At 36.5% G+C, this 12706-nt stretch overlaps 1 pseudogene; it reads right to left on the bottom strand.

Annotated features, from left to right (window-relative positions):
- Positions 1–3590: 3590 nt before the first annotated feature.
- On the bottom strand, positions 3591–4511 carry LOC119530589 (annotated as a pseudogene).
- Positions 4512–12706: the final 8195 nt, after the last annotated feature.

Below are 12706 nucleotides of genomic sequence, written 5' to 3'. Positions count from 1 at the left end.
CACCAGGACTCTTACCACTTCTGCCCCTTGTGAGACTCGCTGACTTTTCTACATACTCTCCATAGCTTGTGGGAAATCAGCAAAATATATTTACCTCTATGGTAAATTTAATTTTCCTCCAATGGCTGATGACACATTATCAAATACGGGCTGAGTAACCAGAATGCCATTCCAGATGTTCTCAGAGTCTCCCTTAAGGTGTCAGGTTTCTGCTGACCAAAATATAGCCCAGGTGTTTCTAAAACACACCTTCTGCCCACCTGGGTTTCAACAAATTCTTCTGACTTCCCATCCTCCTTTTTCTGTTTTCCCCTTGCCACCCTCTCAGAAGAGCTTCTTATCCCACTTCCTGCCACATAGTCACTTTCTCATGCCCAAAGATTAAAGTAAAGCTGTGTAGTGTGCCTCTAGCTCTAAGACTCTTGATATAAGAAGGAAGAAATTATAACTGAGATACCTCCTTTTCTCACCTTACAGAATCTAGATCCCAGGACTATCTCCCTACATAAGCCCTAAGATTCAGAGTTGATGGATTACTTCTAACAACCTCTCTGTTCTAGGCTGTGCTCACCCTCTTCTTCCCTGGGGACTAATGAACCTTCTTGGTGGTTTAATAATTTCACACTATTAGACTCATTTACAACTGAATCACATACCCACAAATACATCGCCATGTGAAAATAAAGGAAGGAAAATGAGATACTGGAAAATTCCAAATAGAGCAGTTTGAGATATTGTAGACAACTCTACTCAGAAGATACTTGAATTGTGTTCAGAATTTTGGGCACATCTTTAATTCATTTGCTCTTTCACTTGAAATTTGTAATCATGGATGTTTTATCACAGGCTTTAAGCTTGGTACTAAATAAAGAAAAAAGTCCTCTGACAGCTGCACAAGGAGCTTAATTAGAAACCTCTTTAAGTTTACTTTAAAATGCATAATTGATGCAGAAACATGTGAAGCAGAGACAGCACCTCCTTAACATCCTCACAATATTTTCAAAGTTGCTGATTGTCACATTTGTTTCGTATCGTTTAGAAGATGTCATTTTCTGGCTCCCTTTTATCTTAATCCAGGGCCATGTTTCAGTTTAATAATTCATTAGCAGCTCTTTGGAACTTATTGCCTGCTGAGTTTACTGAAGACTGATTAGCAATTTTATCGTTTCTAAGTTTTCTGTATATATTTTCATAAGTGTTATCTCCTGCTGATTCTAATACTTTCTGGTTTGAAACAACTTTTTTTCTCAATTTTCTGCTTTGCCACTGTGCATCTGTCAATCTTTTCTGTCCCCCAGACTATTTATCATTTTAGTCTGAGATCCTGTTGGCAATTCATTTCACACTATTAAGTACCTGCTTTAAAGGTATATTCATATTTCAGAGAAGCTTTAGTCTGTCCTCTATCAATAATCTTCAATCCAAATAAGGTGTACATTCATGGTTAAATAAGGCATAATGGGGCAAAACATGGGCATTGGAGTAAGACTCAACTGGAATTTGAATTTTGCCTCTATCACTTTCCAATTGACTTAAAACCAGTTTTTTCTTATATTTAACTTGGTTAAATTTGAGTTTCTTTATCTGTAAAATTGTAATAATAACTACTTCCTAGGGGTTCCATGAGGAATAGATGTGAATATGCATATAAATATGCAATACTGTAACCGCAAAATAATAGATATATTTGTTAAAATATATTTCATTTATTTTCATCTGTTTTTTTCCTTCCCATTCCATTTTAGTCAAGTTAATGTTAACAAACTTTTCACTAGTTTCATTATAACATATATGACAATATCTGAGATCCTGAAATAGTACTTAATTCTTAAACTAAAGGACCTAAATCTGAAGCTTCAAGGATTTGAAAAAGGTAGTTAAAACATGATAAGGCAAAAACCTTTTGACTGAAATTAATTTGGGCAAAATACATTTAAATGATAATTTAATTTCCCTCAGTATTCTCTAAACACAGTATGTATCTACTATATACATATAGATTAAATATATAGAATATATATGCAATTTTCTGCATATATGTGAATTAGATTATGTGTGTATAGATATAGTATCTACAGTGTATACATATGAAATACATTATGCTTAAATGGGTATTGATTATCCTATTTCCTTGCAACCAATATAAATATATACCAGTATTTATATATTAAATGGTAATCAATGACATAATTCAGCATAATAATGTATTATACTAAGAAAAAATTTTCTGATGGAAAATGAATGGAAATAATTTTGAGGAGAAAAAAGGAATAATGAAAAATTTCTAACTTTAAAAAGGAGCTTATTCATATTTTTTTTTTAAATGAATGACGGTGGGTCATAAAATCACAATGATATTCATAGTCTTGATACTTGTAAAGAATGTTGTAATAATTTTATTTTAAAATGAAATATTCATAAGACACTGTAAATTACATTCCTTAAAACTATCTTAACCTATGATTAGAACTTTTGGATATCAACTTTAAATGCATGAGGGCATACAAAACTTTTCAAATTCTCTTAGGGGGTAAATGAACACAGAATCATAACTAATCTAATTTTTATATTGTTATGCCTTCTTATTCCCTTGCAATGTTGAAATAATCTTGTTCCATACTAGAGACAGTGTCCTTGAACCAATGGGGAAAATGCTACAACAAAGAAGGAAGGCAAAAGGCCTAGGTTCTTTTACTTCCTTCCTTTCTTTTATTTTCTTCCTTTCTCCCTATTTTTTTTTTAAGAGAAAAAAGTACCTCAATTCCATTAGGGCTGGCCTCTCCTCCTTCTTCTTCTTCTATTTTTTCTAAAAAGAAATTAATTTTTGTTTGAAAGGAGATTACTTCTTCCCACACCTATCTTCTGAGGACTTTATACTATACAATAGCCTGCTTAAGCATTGCCCCAATATGAATGTTTCTAACAGCAAATTATACAAATTTCTCTAGTTCATAAATAAGGATTTCTTTCACTGATTAAGGGAGTATTTAAACTTCAATGAGTTTAACACAAAAATCACACTTTATAAGTTCATAAGTTTTAACAGATGTATTTAAAACACAACATGCCATGGAGGAGTCCACAAACTTTTCATCTATAAACAACCACAGACTTAATTTCAGGGTTCAAAAATTCCATTCTCCAAATGACCAAGTGTTTTCTTCTATAATAGTTTCAAACTTTTCTACACTCAACTGTATGTTCCTACCACCCAAAACTTGACATGAATGAACTGCTTTGTGTGTTACTACCATATCCAAAAGAAAGTTAAAAAAGGAAAGTTTGCCATAAATGCAGATCTTTAATACAATGTCCAGGACAAAAGGAGCTTTAAAAAGGTCAATTTATTTCCTCGTTTGATTATGAGTATTATGAGTTAATTTTCTGTAAAAGCAACAAAAAATCATTTACAAAGCATAACATTGGGTTCCTTTTTTACTCAAGATGTTTAACTACTCAAATTACAATTACATATTCAAGAGTATAATAAAAGGGGTGGAAAACAGCAATGCAATTGACAAAGTATAGATGCTAAATAAACCAAAGATTTTTTTAAAAGGTTTTTTTTGTTTGTTTGTTTGTTTGTTTTTTTAGGGGGTAGCAAGGATGAAGAGCTTGGAGAAATCCGGAATTAAACAACGAGAGAGCGAGACAGAGAGAGAGAGAGAGAGAGAGAGAACACGTTGCCAACTGCAAACATTCAGTTTATCAGCAGGGTCTTGGGCTGTAGGAACAGATCTAGATCATGATCTGTATCAACTATAAGAAGGAGAGGGTGATCTGTGATCAGTCTTCATACCTGCCAGACGCACGATCATATCCTCTATCACAGTAAGAGTCTCGCCACCTGCCACCACCTCCACCTCGGCCACCTCTATGAGTTGGTCTGCCGTGTGGATGCCTGGTGTGGGTGTGCGTATGCTCTCTTGGTGACAGAATAATGCACACTAGTTCTTCTACCATCCAGCTCCATTGCAATTGCCCTTTCCATTGCCTCTTTTAAATCATCTGTTCTCTCAAAATAACCAAAAGCAAATCCTCATGATCACCCATTGGCTGATAATAAACCACACTGACATCACTCAAAGGTCCATATCAAGAAAATACTTCATGAAGATCTCTTTCTGTTGTGTACAAACTGAGGCCAAATACTCTGAGACAAGTGGTAGAATCTGGATTTGCCTGCTGCCTGTATGTCTTCTCCAGTTAGACGAGAATGACTTCGGCTCCTTCCACCCCGGTATTCCAGTGTATATGATCTGCTTTGAGATCGCCTCGCATGAGAAAGAGAGGGGGATCTGGATCAAGTGTAACGTCTATGAGAATGCCTTCTTGACCTCTGCCTGGATTTTGATCTCGATCAAGAATGGGATTCAGAGTGTTTGGAAACCCTTGATGGACTATGAGATCCTGATCTGCTATCTGATTTTACACGAGCAGGATTTCCCATTGGAGATTTTGACTGAGGGTGAGACTCTGCCCTCGAAGTTGTTCTCCTCTACATCATCCATGTCGGTCAGGCGTGCTCTGGAACAAAATAAGAGACAAGTCTCGTCTTGAGGGCAGATGGACTAATTAATTCACTGACAGGACTGTGGGGAAAAGGAAAGACTCATCAACAACTGCCACTCCACTCCGCCCCTACCGGGTCGCAGGCTCCAGCAAAAAAAAAGGCCTCATGCAGACCAAAAAAGAACCAGCCTTGGAAAGGGGTAAATACTTAGACTACAGGGTACATCTGGGATATTATTGAAGTATAGAGATAGACAAGATTTTCAATGCTTAAGTGAGGGAGTAGTCTTCAGTCTGGGACAAAGAAATCATAGGGTATACATAGACAGAAGCCAAAAGAAATAGAGACCAAGAAAAATGGGCCGGGTAAGAGTTCAGAATTGTTCTGCCTAGTTGTTTGTAAGTAAGTGGGTTGAAACTGCAGGCTGCATAGCTGTGAAGCTGGGACATGATCCCAAGCAGAGAGAGCTGGAGTACAAATTATCAGATCAAGACTAAGAAGCAGTGAGAAAAAAAGTATTCAAAATTCAGGGTTAGAGGAACTGAAATCTAAAGCCAAAGTAGAAGTTAAGATATAAGATATTGGAATTATCAACTGGAATTATATTATATTTGGGTTAATAATGACTGAATCTCCTCTGAGGCAGAGGCTGTCCCAGGTTAAGTAGGCTTCTAGGCTTTCCCAGAAAAATCGAGTAGAAAAATACAAGGATCAGTGAAGTTCCTGACAACCAGAAAAGATTCAGAAGAGAATAAATCCCAATTTCTTCCTTTTTAGTCACAATATCATACTAAACTTCTTGCCTTTTCCCTCTGTATAGGAACAAATTATTATTTTCTATCCATGGGCAAGTATCTCTCAACAGAAAAATTTTGTAATAAAAGATTGGAGATAATCTTCACAAACATTATTCCATAACATTATCCAGAATCTTATGGCACTGGTTTCAGACAACTGAAGCCCTGATCAGTAGTGTGATTTAAGAATTAATGCATCGTTTGAGATGATGTATCATTGATTATATGAATCAGTTATCAGAAAGCTAACTCGTTACTTTTCACTGACTCCAGAGTGGGAGCTCACCTTTGCTGCCAAAAAGATAATATTTGGGGAGATCAGATGGCAGTAATCTCACAAAGGGCAAAATTCATTTTCTAAAAGCCACATGTTTTGTAGAAAGATGAAGCAAAAGCCAGACAGGAAAGTAACGTGATGAGGATCTTAACATTTGCTTCTATATCCCGCCACATTTCTGAATTTGATATTTCATCATCGCAAAATGTGGTCAGTGACACAGAGTCAGAGAATTGTACCTTCACTTTCCTTTTAGAACACAATCTGTGTGTCTGCCATCACCATTTCAGACATCACTGGCATGAGAGAGCTCAACTGCTCTTACCTAGGCTATCCCATAATGGTTCAGTACCTTGTAGCTGGGATGGAGGAGCTAACTAGAGGGTTGTGTATTCCATCCCCCCAGGAAAGTTTTTTAGGAGCTCCTGTAAGACAAGTAACAGTTATACAGTTGGGATTACATGAGAATTAGATTGGAAATGGGATTCATCAGGTGATAAGAAATGTGAGGGGTAATTATCTCAAGAAAAAGGCTGATTAAGATTAACAGGTGATGAGAATGTCAATATGTCAAACTCCATAAGGGAAACAAGATTTTCAATTGCAAAAGTGCTCAGAGAACTGAACAAAGAAGCAGATGAAGGAAAAAGAGATGTTGAGAGACAAGAAAAGTATCCAATAAGGTCTGTGTGAGGGGACTCCATGTTAAATGTTAACTTCTGTACTAAATAAACTGTTGATAATTCTGCTTCAAAAAAAGGCCGAGAGGATGAATCTGGACCCCGCATCATGGAATTGAGAACATCTTGACCAAAAGGGGGATACGAAATGAAACAAAATAAAGCTTCAGTGGCTGAGAGATTTCAAGTGGAGTTGAGCGGTCACTATGGTGGACATTCTTATGCACTATATTGATATTTTTAGGTTTTAATGTATTGGAATAGCTAGAAGTAAATACCTGAAACTACCAAACTCCAACCCAGTAGCCTTGACTCTTGAAGACGATTGTATAACAATGTAGATTACAATGGATGACAGTGTGATTGTGAAAACCTTGTGGATGGCACTCCCTTTATCCAGTGTATGGATGGATGAGTAGAACAATGGGGACAAAACCTAAATGAAAAATAAGGTAGGATGGGGGAGGGGATCCTTTTTTCTTTTTAATTTTTATTTTTTATTCTGATTCTGATTCTTTCTGGTGTAAGGAAAATGTTCAAAAATAGACTGGGGCGATGAATGCGCAACTATAAGATGGTACTGTGAACAGCTGATTGTACACCATGGATGATTATATGCTATGTGAATATTTCTCAATAAAACTGGATTAAAGAAAAAAAAAAGGCTGAGAGATGACTCATTCTAATGGTGGTGGTCAAAAGGAATCTTTATATATTCTTGACCTATTTTTCATTCAAGGAGAATATATCTCTATCACTGGTATAATAAAAACAAAAATGCTTAAAGACCAGGTTAAAGGATGTTGCCAGATTGTTTGAAAGTAGTTCAAGGCTACATAAAATAGCCTCATGTTTGTTCCTAGCAGTTCTGCAAAAGGAATTCATTAATATTTCCTCAAGAAAGTGCTAATGTTTTCCCTAAATGCTGCCGCAGTTTTCCCTGAGGGGCTTTGGGCTTTCAATCCTGACTTGGTTGTCACCATGGATTTTGAGTAAGGAGGACAGGCACAGACGGCTGAGGAGGCCTCTGGGGAGCAATCCAGACACCAGTCAGCTTCAGCTGTACTTTCTGAGAAGGGGTTGAGAAGAATCCAAGAATAAAAGGAACTTCATAGAACCCTACTAGTGGAGCTGGATCAATTGGTTCATGTATATTTAGGAGGCAGGGCATTGTACAAAAGACTCTACTATGCTACCCAAGGATCTTTTATGAGTCCTTTAGGTTTCCAGCTGCCCAAGTAGACTAATGAGAAACACCCTTTCCCTAGCCTTATTCAGGAATTAGCCCAAAGGATTTGGAGTGAGGTGAGAGCTGACTCACTGCTCTTCCACTGGCATAGAAACTCAATTAGATTCCAGTCAGAGAATGAGATCTCAACCGCCCCCCCCCCCTTTTAGATCTCTCCATTATCCATAAGTGATTTTTTGGAGTGTCCCCTGTCTCCAACTTGGTGTCCCTCCGGATCCACTCCCAGCTTCTGCATTATGCTCTGGGCCCCCAGGAGGCTGAGGTCTATGGACTGCTTCAGCTGGGCTCTTTTGCTCTCTGGCTTTTGGTTGGATTGGGCCAAAGGGAGATGCTGGGAAGGGATCAGAGAAAAATGTTGAGGTATTTATTTCCTTAACTCCTCCTTGCTGAGCCACAGTTTTGCAATGACTGGGTACCTCTTCAGACGACCACAGGTCCTGTCAGACTACATGTCCCTTCCAGGTACAGTTCTCACTGGGTACTGTTAACCATTTCCTCCACTTCCCCTTGGGGTAGTGATAGTAACAGCTTCCCACTGTCACTATCCCCAGGATGTTTCACCGCATCTTACTGGCTTCCCTTAACTCACCTCATGACATTTATATTAATCCTATTGTTACTCTCTCCTCCATTGCCCTATTTGAGCATGCTATCTGTAGACTGTCAGGACCTTGACAAGGAAAGGGGGGAGTGCCTCTTCTCCTACCCCAAAATGGAAGGAGGGAAAATCCCAGCATCCCGTTCCCCAATGCTGAGGACTCAGAACCTAAACAAGTCCTTCTGTTGATTCTCTACCTCTCCCCTAAGTTGTCGACCTATATACATTAGGAAGGGAATGAGACTTGAGACAAAGGGTCATAATAAGCCTTAAAGGGAGTTTTAGGTTTCATATGCAAGAAGCTTTCTTTAGAACGTGTATCACTTTGTGCTTCTTTGTCCTTAATTCATCAACTTTCAATTCTGGGGCAATAGAAAATATCCCCTCAACATGCTGAAACACCTATATTTTTCAATTTAGACAGTAAAAATTCAAGATAAATACAAATCATTATAAATTGAACTAATTTGCCAACACTGTATATTATCTGTAAGTTTGAATCCTCATTATACTGAATAATCAATCTACTATTAACGGATAGTTGCGAATTTATCCCATCTTCTCATTACCTTCCCTAGAAAATAGCAAGTTATTCATACAGAATTCTAACATTTTTTCTCTAAATATTTTATGTTTGTTACACACATCCAATGTCAAAACAGTTCTCCCAGGACACTAATACAGAGATTCATATAATGGCATATTTAACAAAATAGCTGCTTTGAGAAAGAACAAGAGCATGATCATTTGGAGGCATTGTGTTGTGTGCTTCATTTAGTTGTAATAAAGCACTACCTGAAAGTGGCCTCCAGCTAACCTTATGCTTTATTTGCATTTTTTTAGTTTATTAAATGTGAAGGCACTTAGAGGTTGAGTTAAATTGCCAGCAAACTGTATTTCATGTTGAAGATCAGCAGGGGCCTTTTGGAGGGCTTCAATTTTTCTGAGTGTCAGGAAATCAGATTATTGCATCCAGCTGCAAGCTGTTTTGATTGAACTGAAAGCCTGAGTTAATTTGGTACAAATGGCAAATTACTCCTCTATTTATCCTTGAACTACATGTACCCACAAAGTACTATATTTCAGGACGCTCCTAAGAGGTTAGAGAAGAAAAGTGATTTCTAATGGTTCCTTCTCCATGCCTGGACCACTAGTAAAACTTCAGTATATGTCAAAAAGTCCCAGCAAAAATAGCATACATACATTCCTACATTCCCTGTCCTCATGCTGCTTATAAAGTATGTATATTAATTCAATGGTTTTAACCATGTTGTGAAAGACATATGGAGATTCTTGGCAAAAATGTAACAAAGCTTGGAATGTTTATTTATTGTTACTGCTTAAGGAGAATTGATTTTAAGACCATGCTATATTGTAAGCAATATTACCATTGAAAATGCTGAACAATACTAAGAAAACCTTAGACTATCAGCTCTTTAAAGAATAGTACTCAAAAGAAGAGACAAAACAAATGTTCGGTTTTGTTAACTGTTCTTGTAAGCATAGCTTTGGAGAACTACTCTGTAGAAGAACATATTTTGGAGAAACAAAAGAACTTTCAAACTATAAGATTACTAGAATATCACACTTTTGGAAGCCATTTACAATTTCTGAGGTTTCCAACTCAGAAAACAGTTTCTAAAATATTAGGTCAAACTCGGTCAAATCAAATGTTGATATGCAAACTGATATTATTATGAAGTATTAATCCTATTAAAATCAACTGCTGGAAGATTTTTAAGGAGGTTTAAAATAAGAATGTTACATTTACTTTCATTTAAGGGCAACAATGATAATGTATTTTCTAGTGGCTCTTAACGTTTTCTCTCAATAATACAATTGTATTTTCAGATGTATAAAACAAAAAGTCTAGGTAGCCAGAAGGGAGCAATAACATTTTTAAAGAATGGAACTTCATAAATCTTTTTCATTTCTGATGCCAATTCTACTTCTGTGGTTCTTGCATGCTGCAATGCTTCCTTTATCTTTCCTTCCCCCATTCAAATCCCAGACCCCTTCAACTCAGCTACTACATTTTTTCAGGTGTCTCCTCCAAACATGATGATTTTTACTTTCTCTAAACAAATAGAGAATGATTTAGACTACTCATTTTTAGCCAAGAATCTCATAGTATCCAACATTTTTTTCCCATGCACATACCTTGACATCCAATTACACACTATGGGCAATCATCAAATTTTCCTTTCTTTTCCTACCCTTTTAAAACCTGTTATAGTGCTATGCCTCACAAATGCTCAAACCTTTTTTGGAAGGCCTAATTCAGCAATTATGACCTTTTAAAAAATGAAAATATTTGTGTTTGTGTTCTGGAATTATGAAAATTTATATTTTTTTGGAAATTGTCCTCTAATATTTCTGTCATATTGCCTTTTTTTATTAAATTCAGTTTTATTGAAATACATTCACACACCATACAATCATCCATGATATACAATCCACTGTCCACAGTATGATCACATAGTTATGTGTTCATCACCACAATCTATCTCTGAACATTTTCCTTACATCAGAAAGAACCAGAACAAGAATAAAAAATAAAAGTGAAAAAAAACACCCAAATCATCCCCCCATTCCACCCCATTTGTCCTTTAGTTTTTATCCCCATTCCTCCACTCATCCATACACTAGACAAAGGGGTGTGATCCACAAGGTCTTCACAATCACACTGTCACCCCTTGTAATCTACATTCTTATATAATGTCTTCAGGAGTCCAGACTGCTGGGTTGGAGTTTGGTAGTTTCAGGTATTTACTTCTAGCTATTCCAATACATTAAAACCTAAGAGGTGTTATCTATATAGTGCATAAGAATGTCCACCAGAGTGACCTCTCGACTCCATTTGGAATCTCTCAGCCACTGAAACTATTTTGTCTCATTTGCATCCCCCTTTTGGTCAAGAAGATATCTCAGTCCCACAATGCCGGGTCCACATTCATCCCTGGGAGTCATACTCTGCGTTGCCAGGGAGATTTACACCCCTGGGAGTCGGGTCCCACGTAGGGGGGAGGGCAGCGAGTTCACCTGTCGAGATGGCTCAGTTAGAGAGAGAGAAGGCCACATCTGAGCAACAAAGAGGTACTCAGGGGGAGACTCTTAGGCACCATTACATACAACTTTAGACTCTCCTTTGTGGTAATGAGCTTCATAAGGGCAAGTCCCATGCTTGAGGGCTCAGCATAAAATAAGAAACATGGTTTAAAATGGGATCATTACCTAGAAAATGCAGATACTATCCTATTTACATAATACAGAACACAAATATGATGTCATAAAGTTTGCATTCCCTTGAGCTAACCTACAGTCTTTTCCTTTATTTTCAAATTTGAAAATATTTAGAATACTTCTGGGAAAATAATGGTAATTTTTGAAACCAGCAATTCCCACTGAGTATAATGTTCAAGAATAATATGGTTACTACTCTGATATCTGAGAAAAGAATCAAATATGATTTTCTGTTAAGGGAATTTCAGGATAATACATGCTAATAAATGCTGAACTGAACTTATTAAGATAAAATGTTCTTGTAAATCAAATGATAGTCATTTTCTTTAAAAATGATGATAGCAGGTGTTCGTATATGAACCATTCATTTGCAGTGTGATTTAAAATTAGCAAATGTCAACATGATGGAGGGTTAGTTTCTGAAAATACAGATTATGCAGACCATGTTCAATGCATGCATTGAAGCATAAATAATAATCCTTCATGGTGCTTTTCAGTTTGCAGTATGTTTTCCTATACATTAAATGATTTGGTGTTTATTACAACTTTGTAACAGAGGAAACAGGAATATTTTTATTCTCATTTTTCAGGTGAGGAAGTTGGGGCTCAGAGAGAGTTAATGACTCATCCAGGGTCACATAACTTACGTTATAGACTATAAGAGCAAGAACTAAAATGCAAGTCATCTGACAACCAGTTTCTACACTTATTAACCATATCTTGAAAATCTTCAGTATTTTAATGTTCATACCAGAATGATGGGTCCTAAATGTAGATAATAAGACAGATTTTGTGTCTGCTGCATTAAATGCCACCCAGCATATGAAGGAGAGGCTGTGAAGAGAAAAAGATAATCCACACTATTTTCCATTTCCTCCTCGCTCATTGTTTTCTCGATGATTGAATTTTTTCAATTTAAAAAAATGCATTTGGCCTGACTATACATTCTAATTTTATTCTCTTAATTATATTCTCCTGATTAATATTTTTATATACCTAGTTTTATCAAAAGTGAATTCAAGTATAGCAGAATTTGGATCAGCCTTACACTAGATACCAAAAAAAAAAAAAAAAAAAAAAAAAGAATAAAAGAAAAGACTCCATTAGAGCATAAATGAAAAGAAGTGAAGGTGCATGTTGGCTTCTTACTGTGGTTCAATGTTTAATGGCTCACTTTGACAGATAAATGGCCAATATTTCACAAAATTGTCTCCGTGAAGCAAGATATCTCTTCTTTGCACATGGCTCATGAATTACAAATCTGTTCTGATTGCTGGCAATATTATGGACCGCATGATTAAAAGAACATTTGAATGATAGTGCTAACATTGTATGCAACCAAGAAAGTA

Source organism: Choloepus didactylus, chromosome 3, assembly GCF_015220235.1.
Source record: "Choloepus didactylus isolate mChoDid1 chromosome 3, mChoDid1.pri, whole genome shotgun sequence".
Taxonomy (NCBI): domain Eukaryota; kingdom Metazoa; phylum Chordata; class Mammalia; order Pilosa; family Megalonychidae; genus Choloepus; species Choloepus didactylus.
This window is presented reverse-complemented; position numbering and strand designations above follow the sequence as displayed.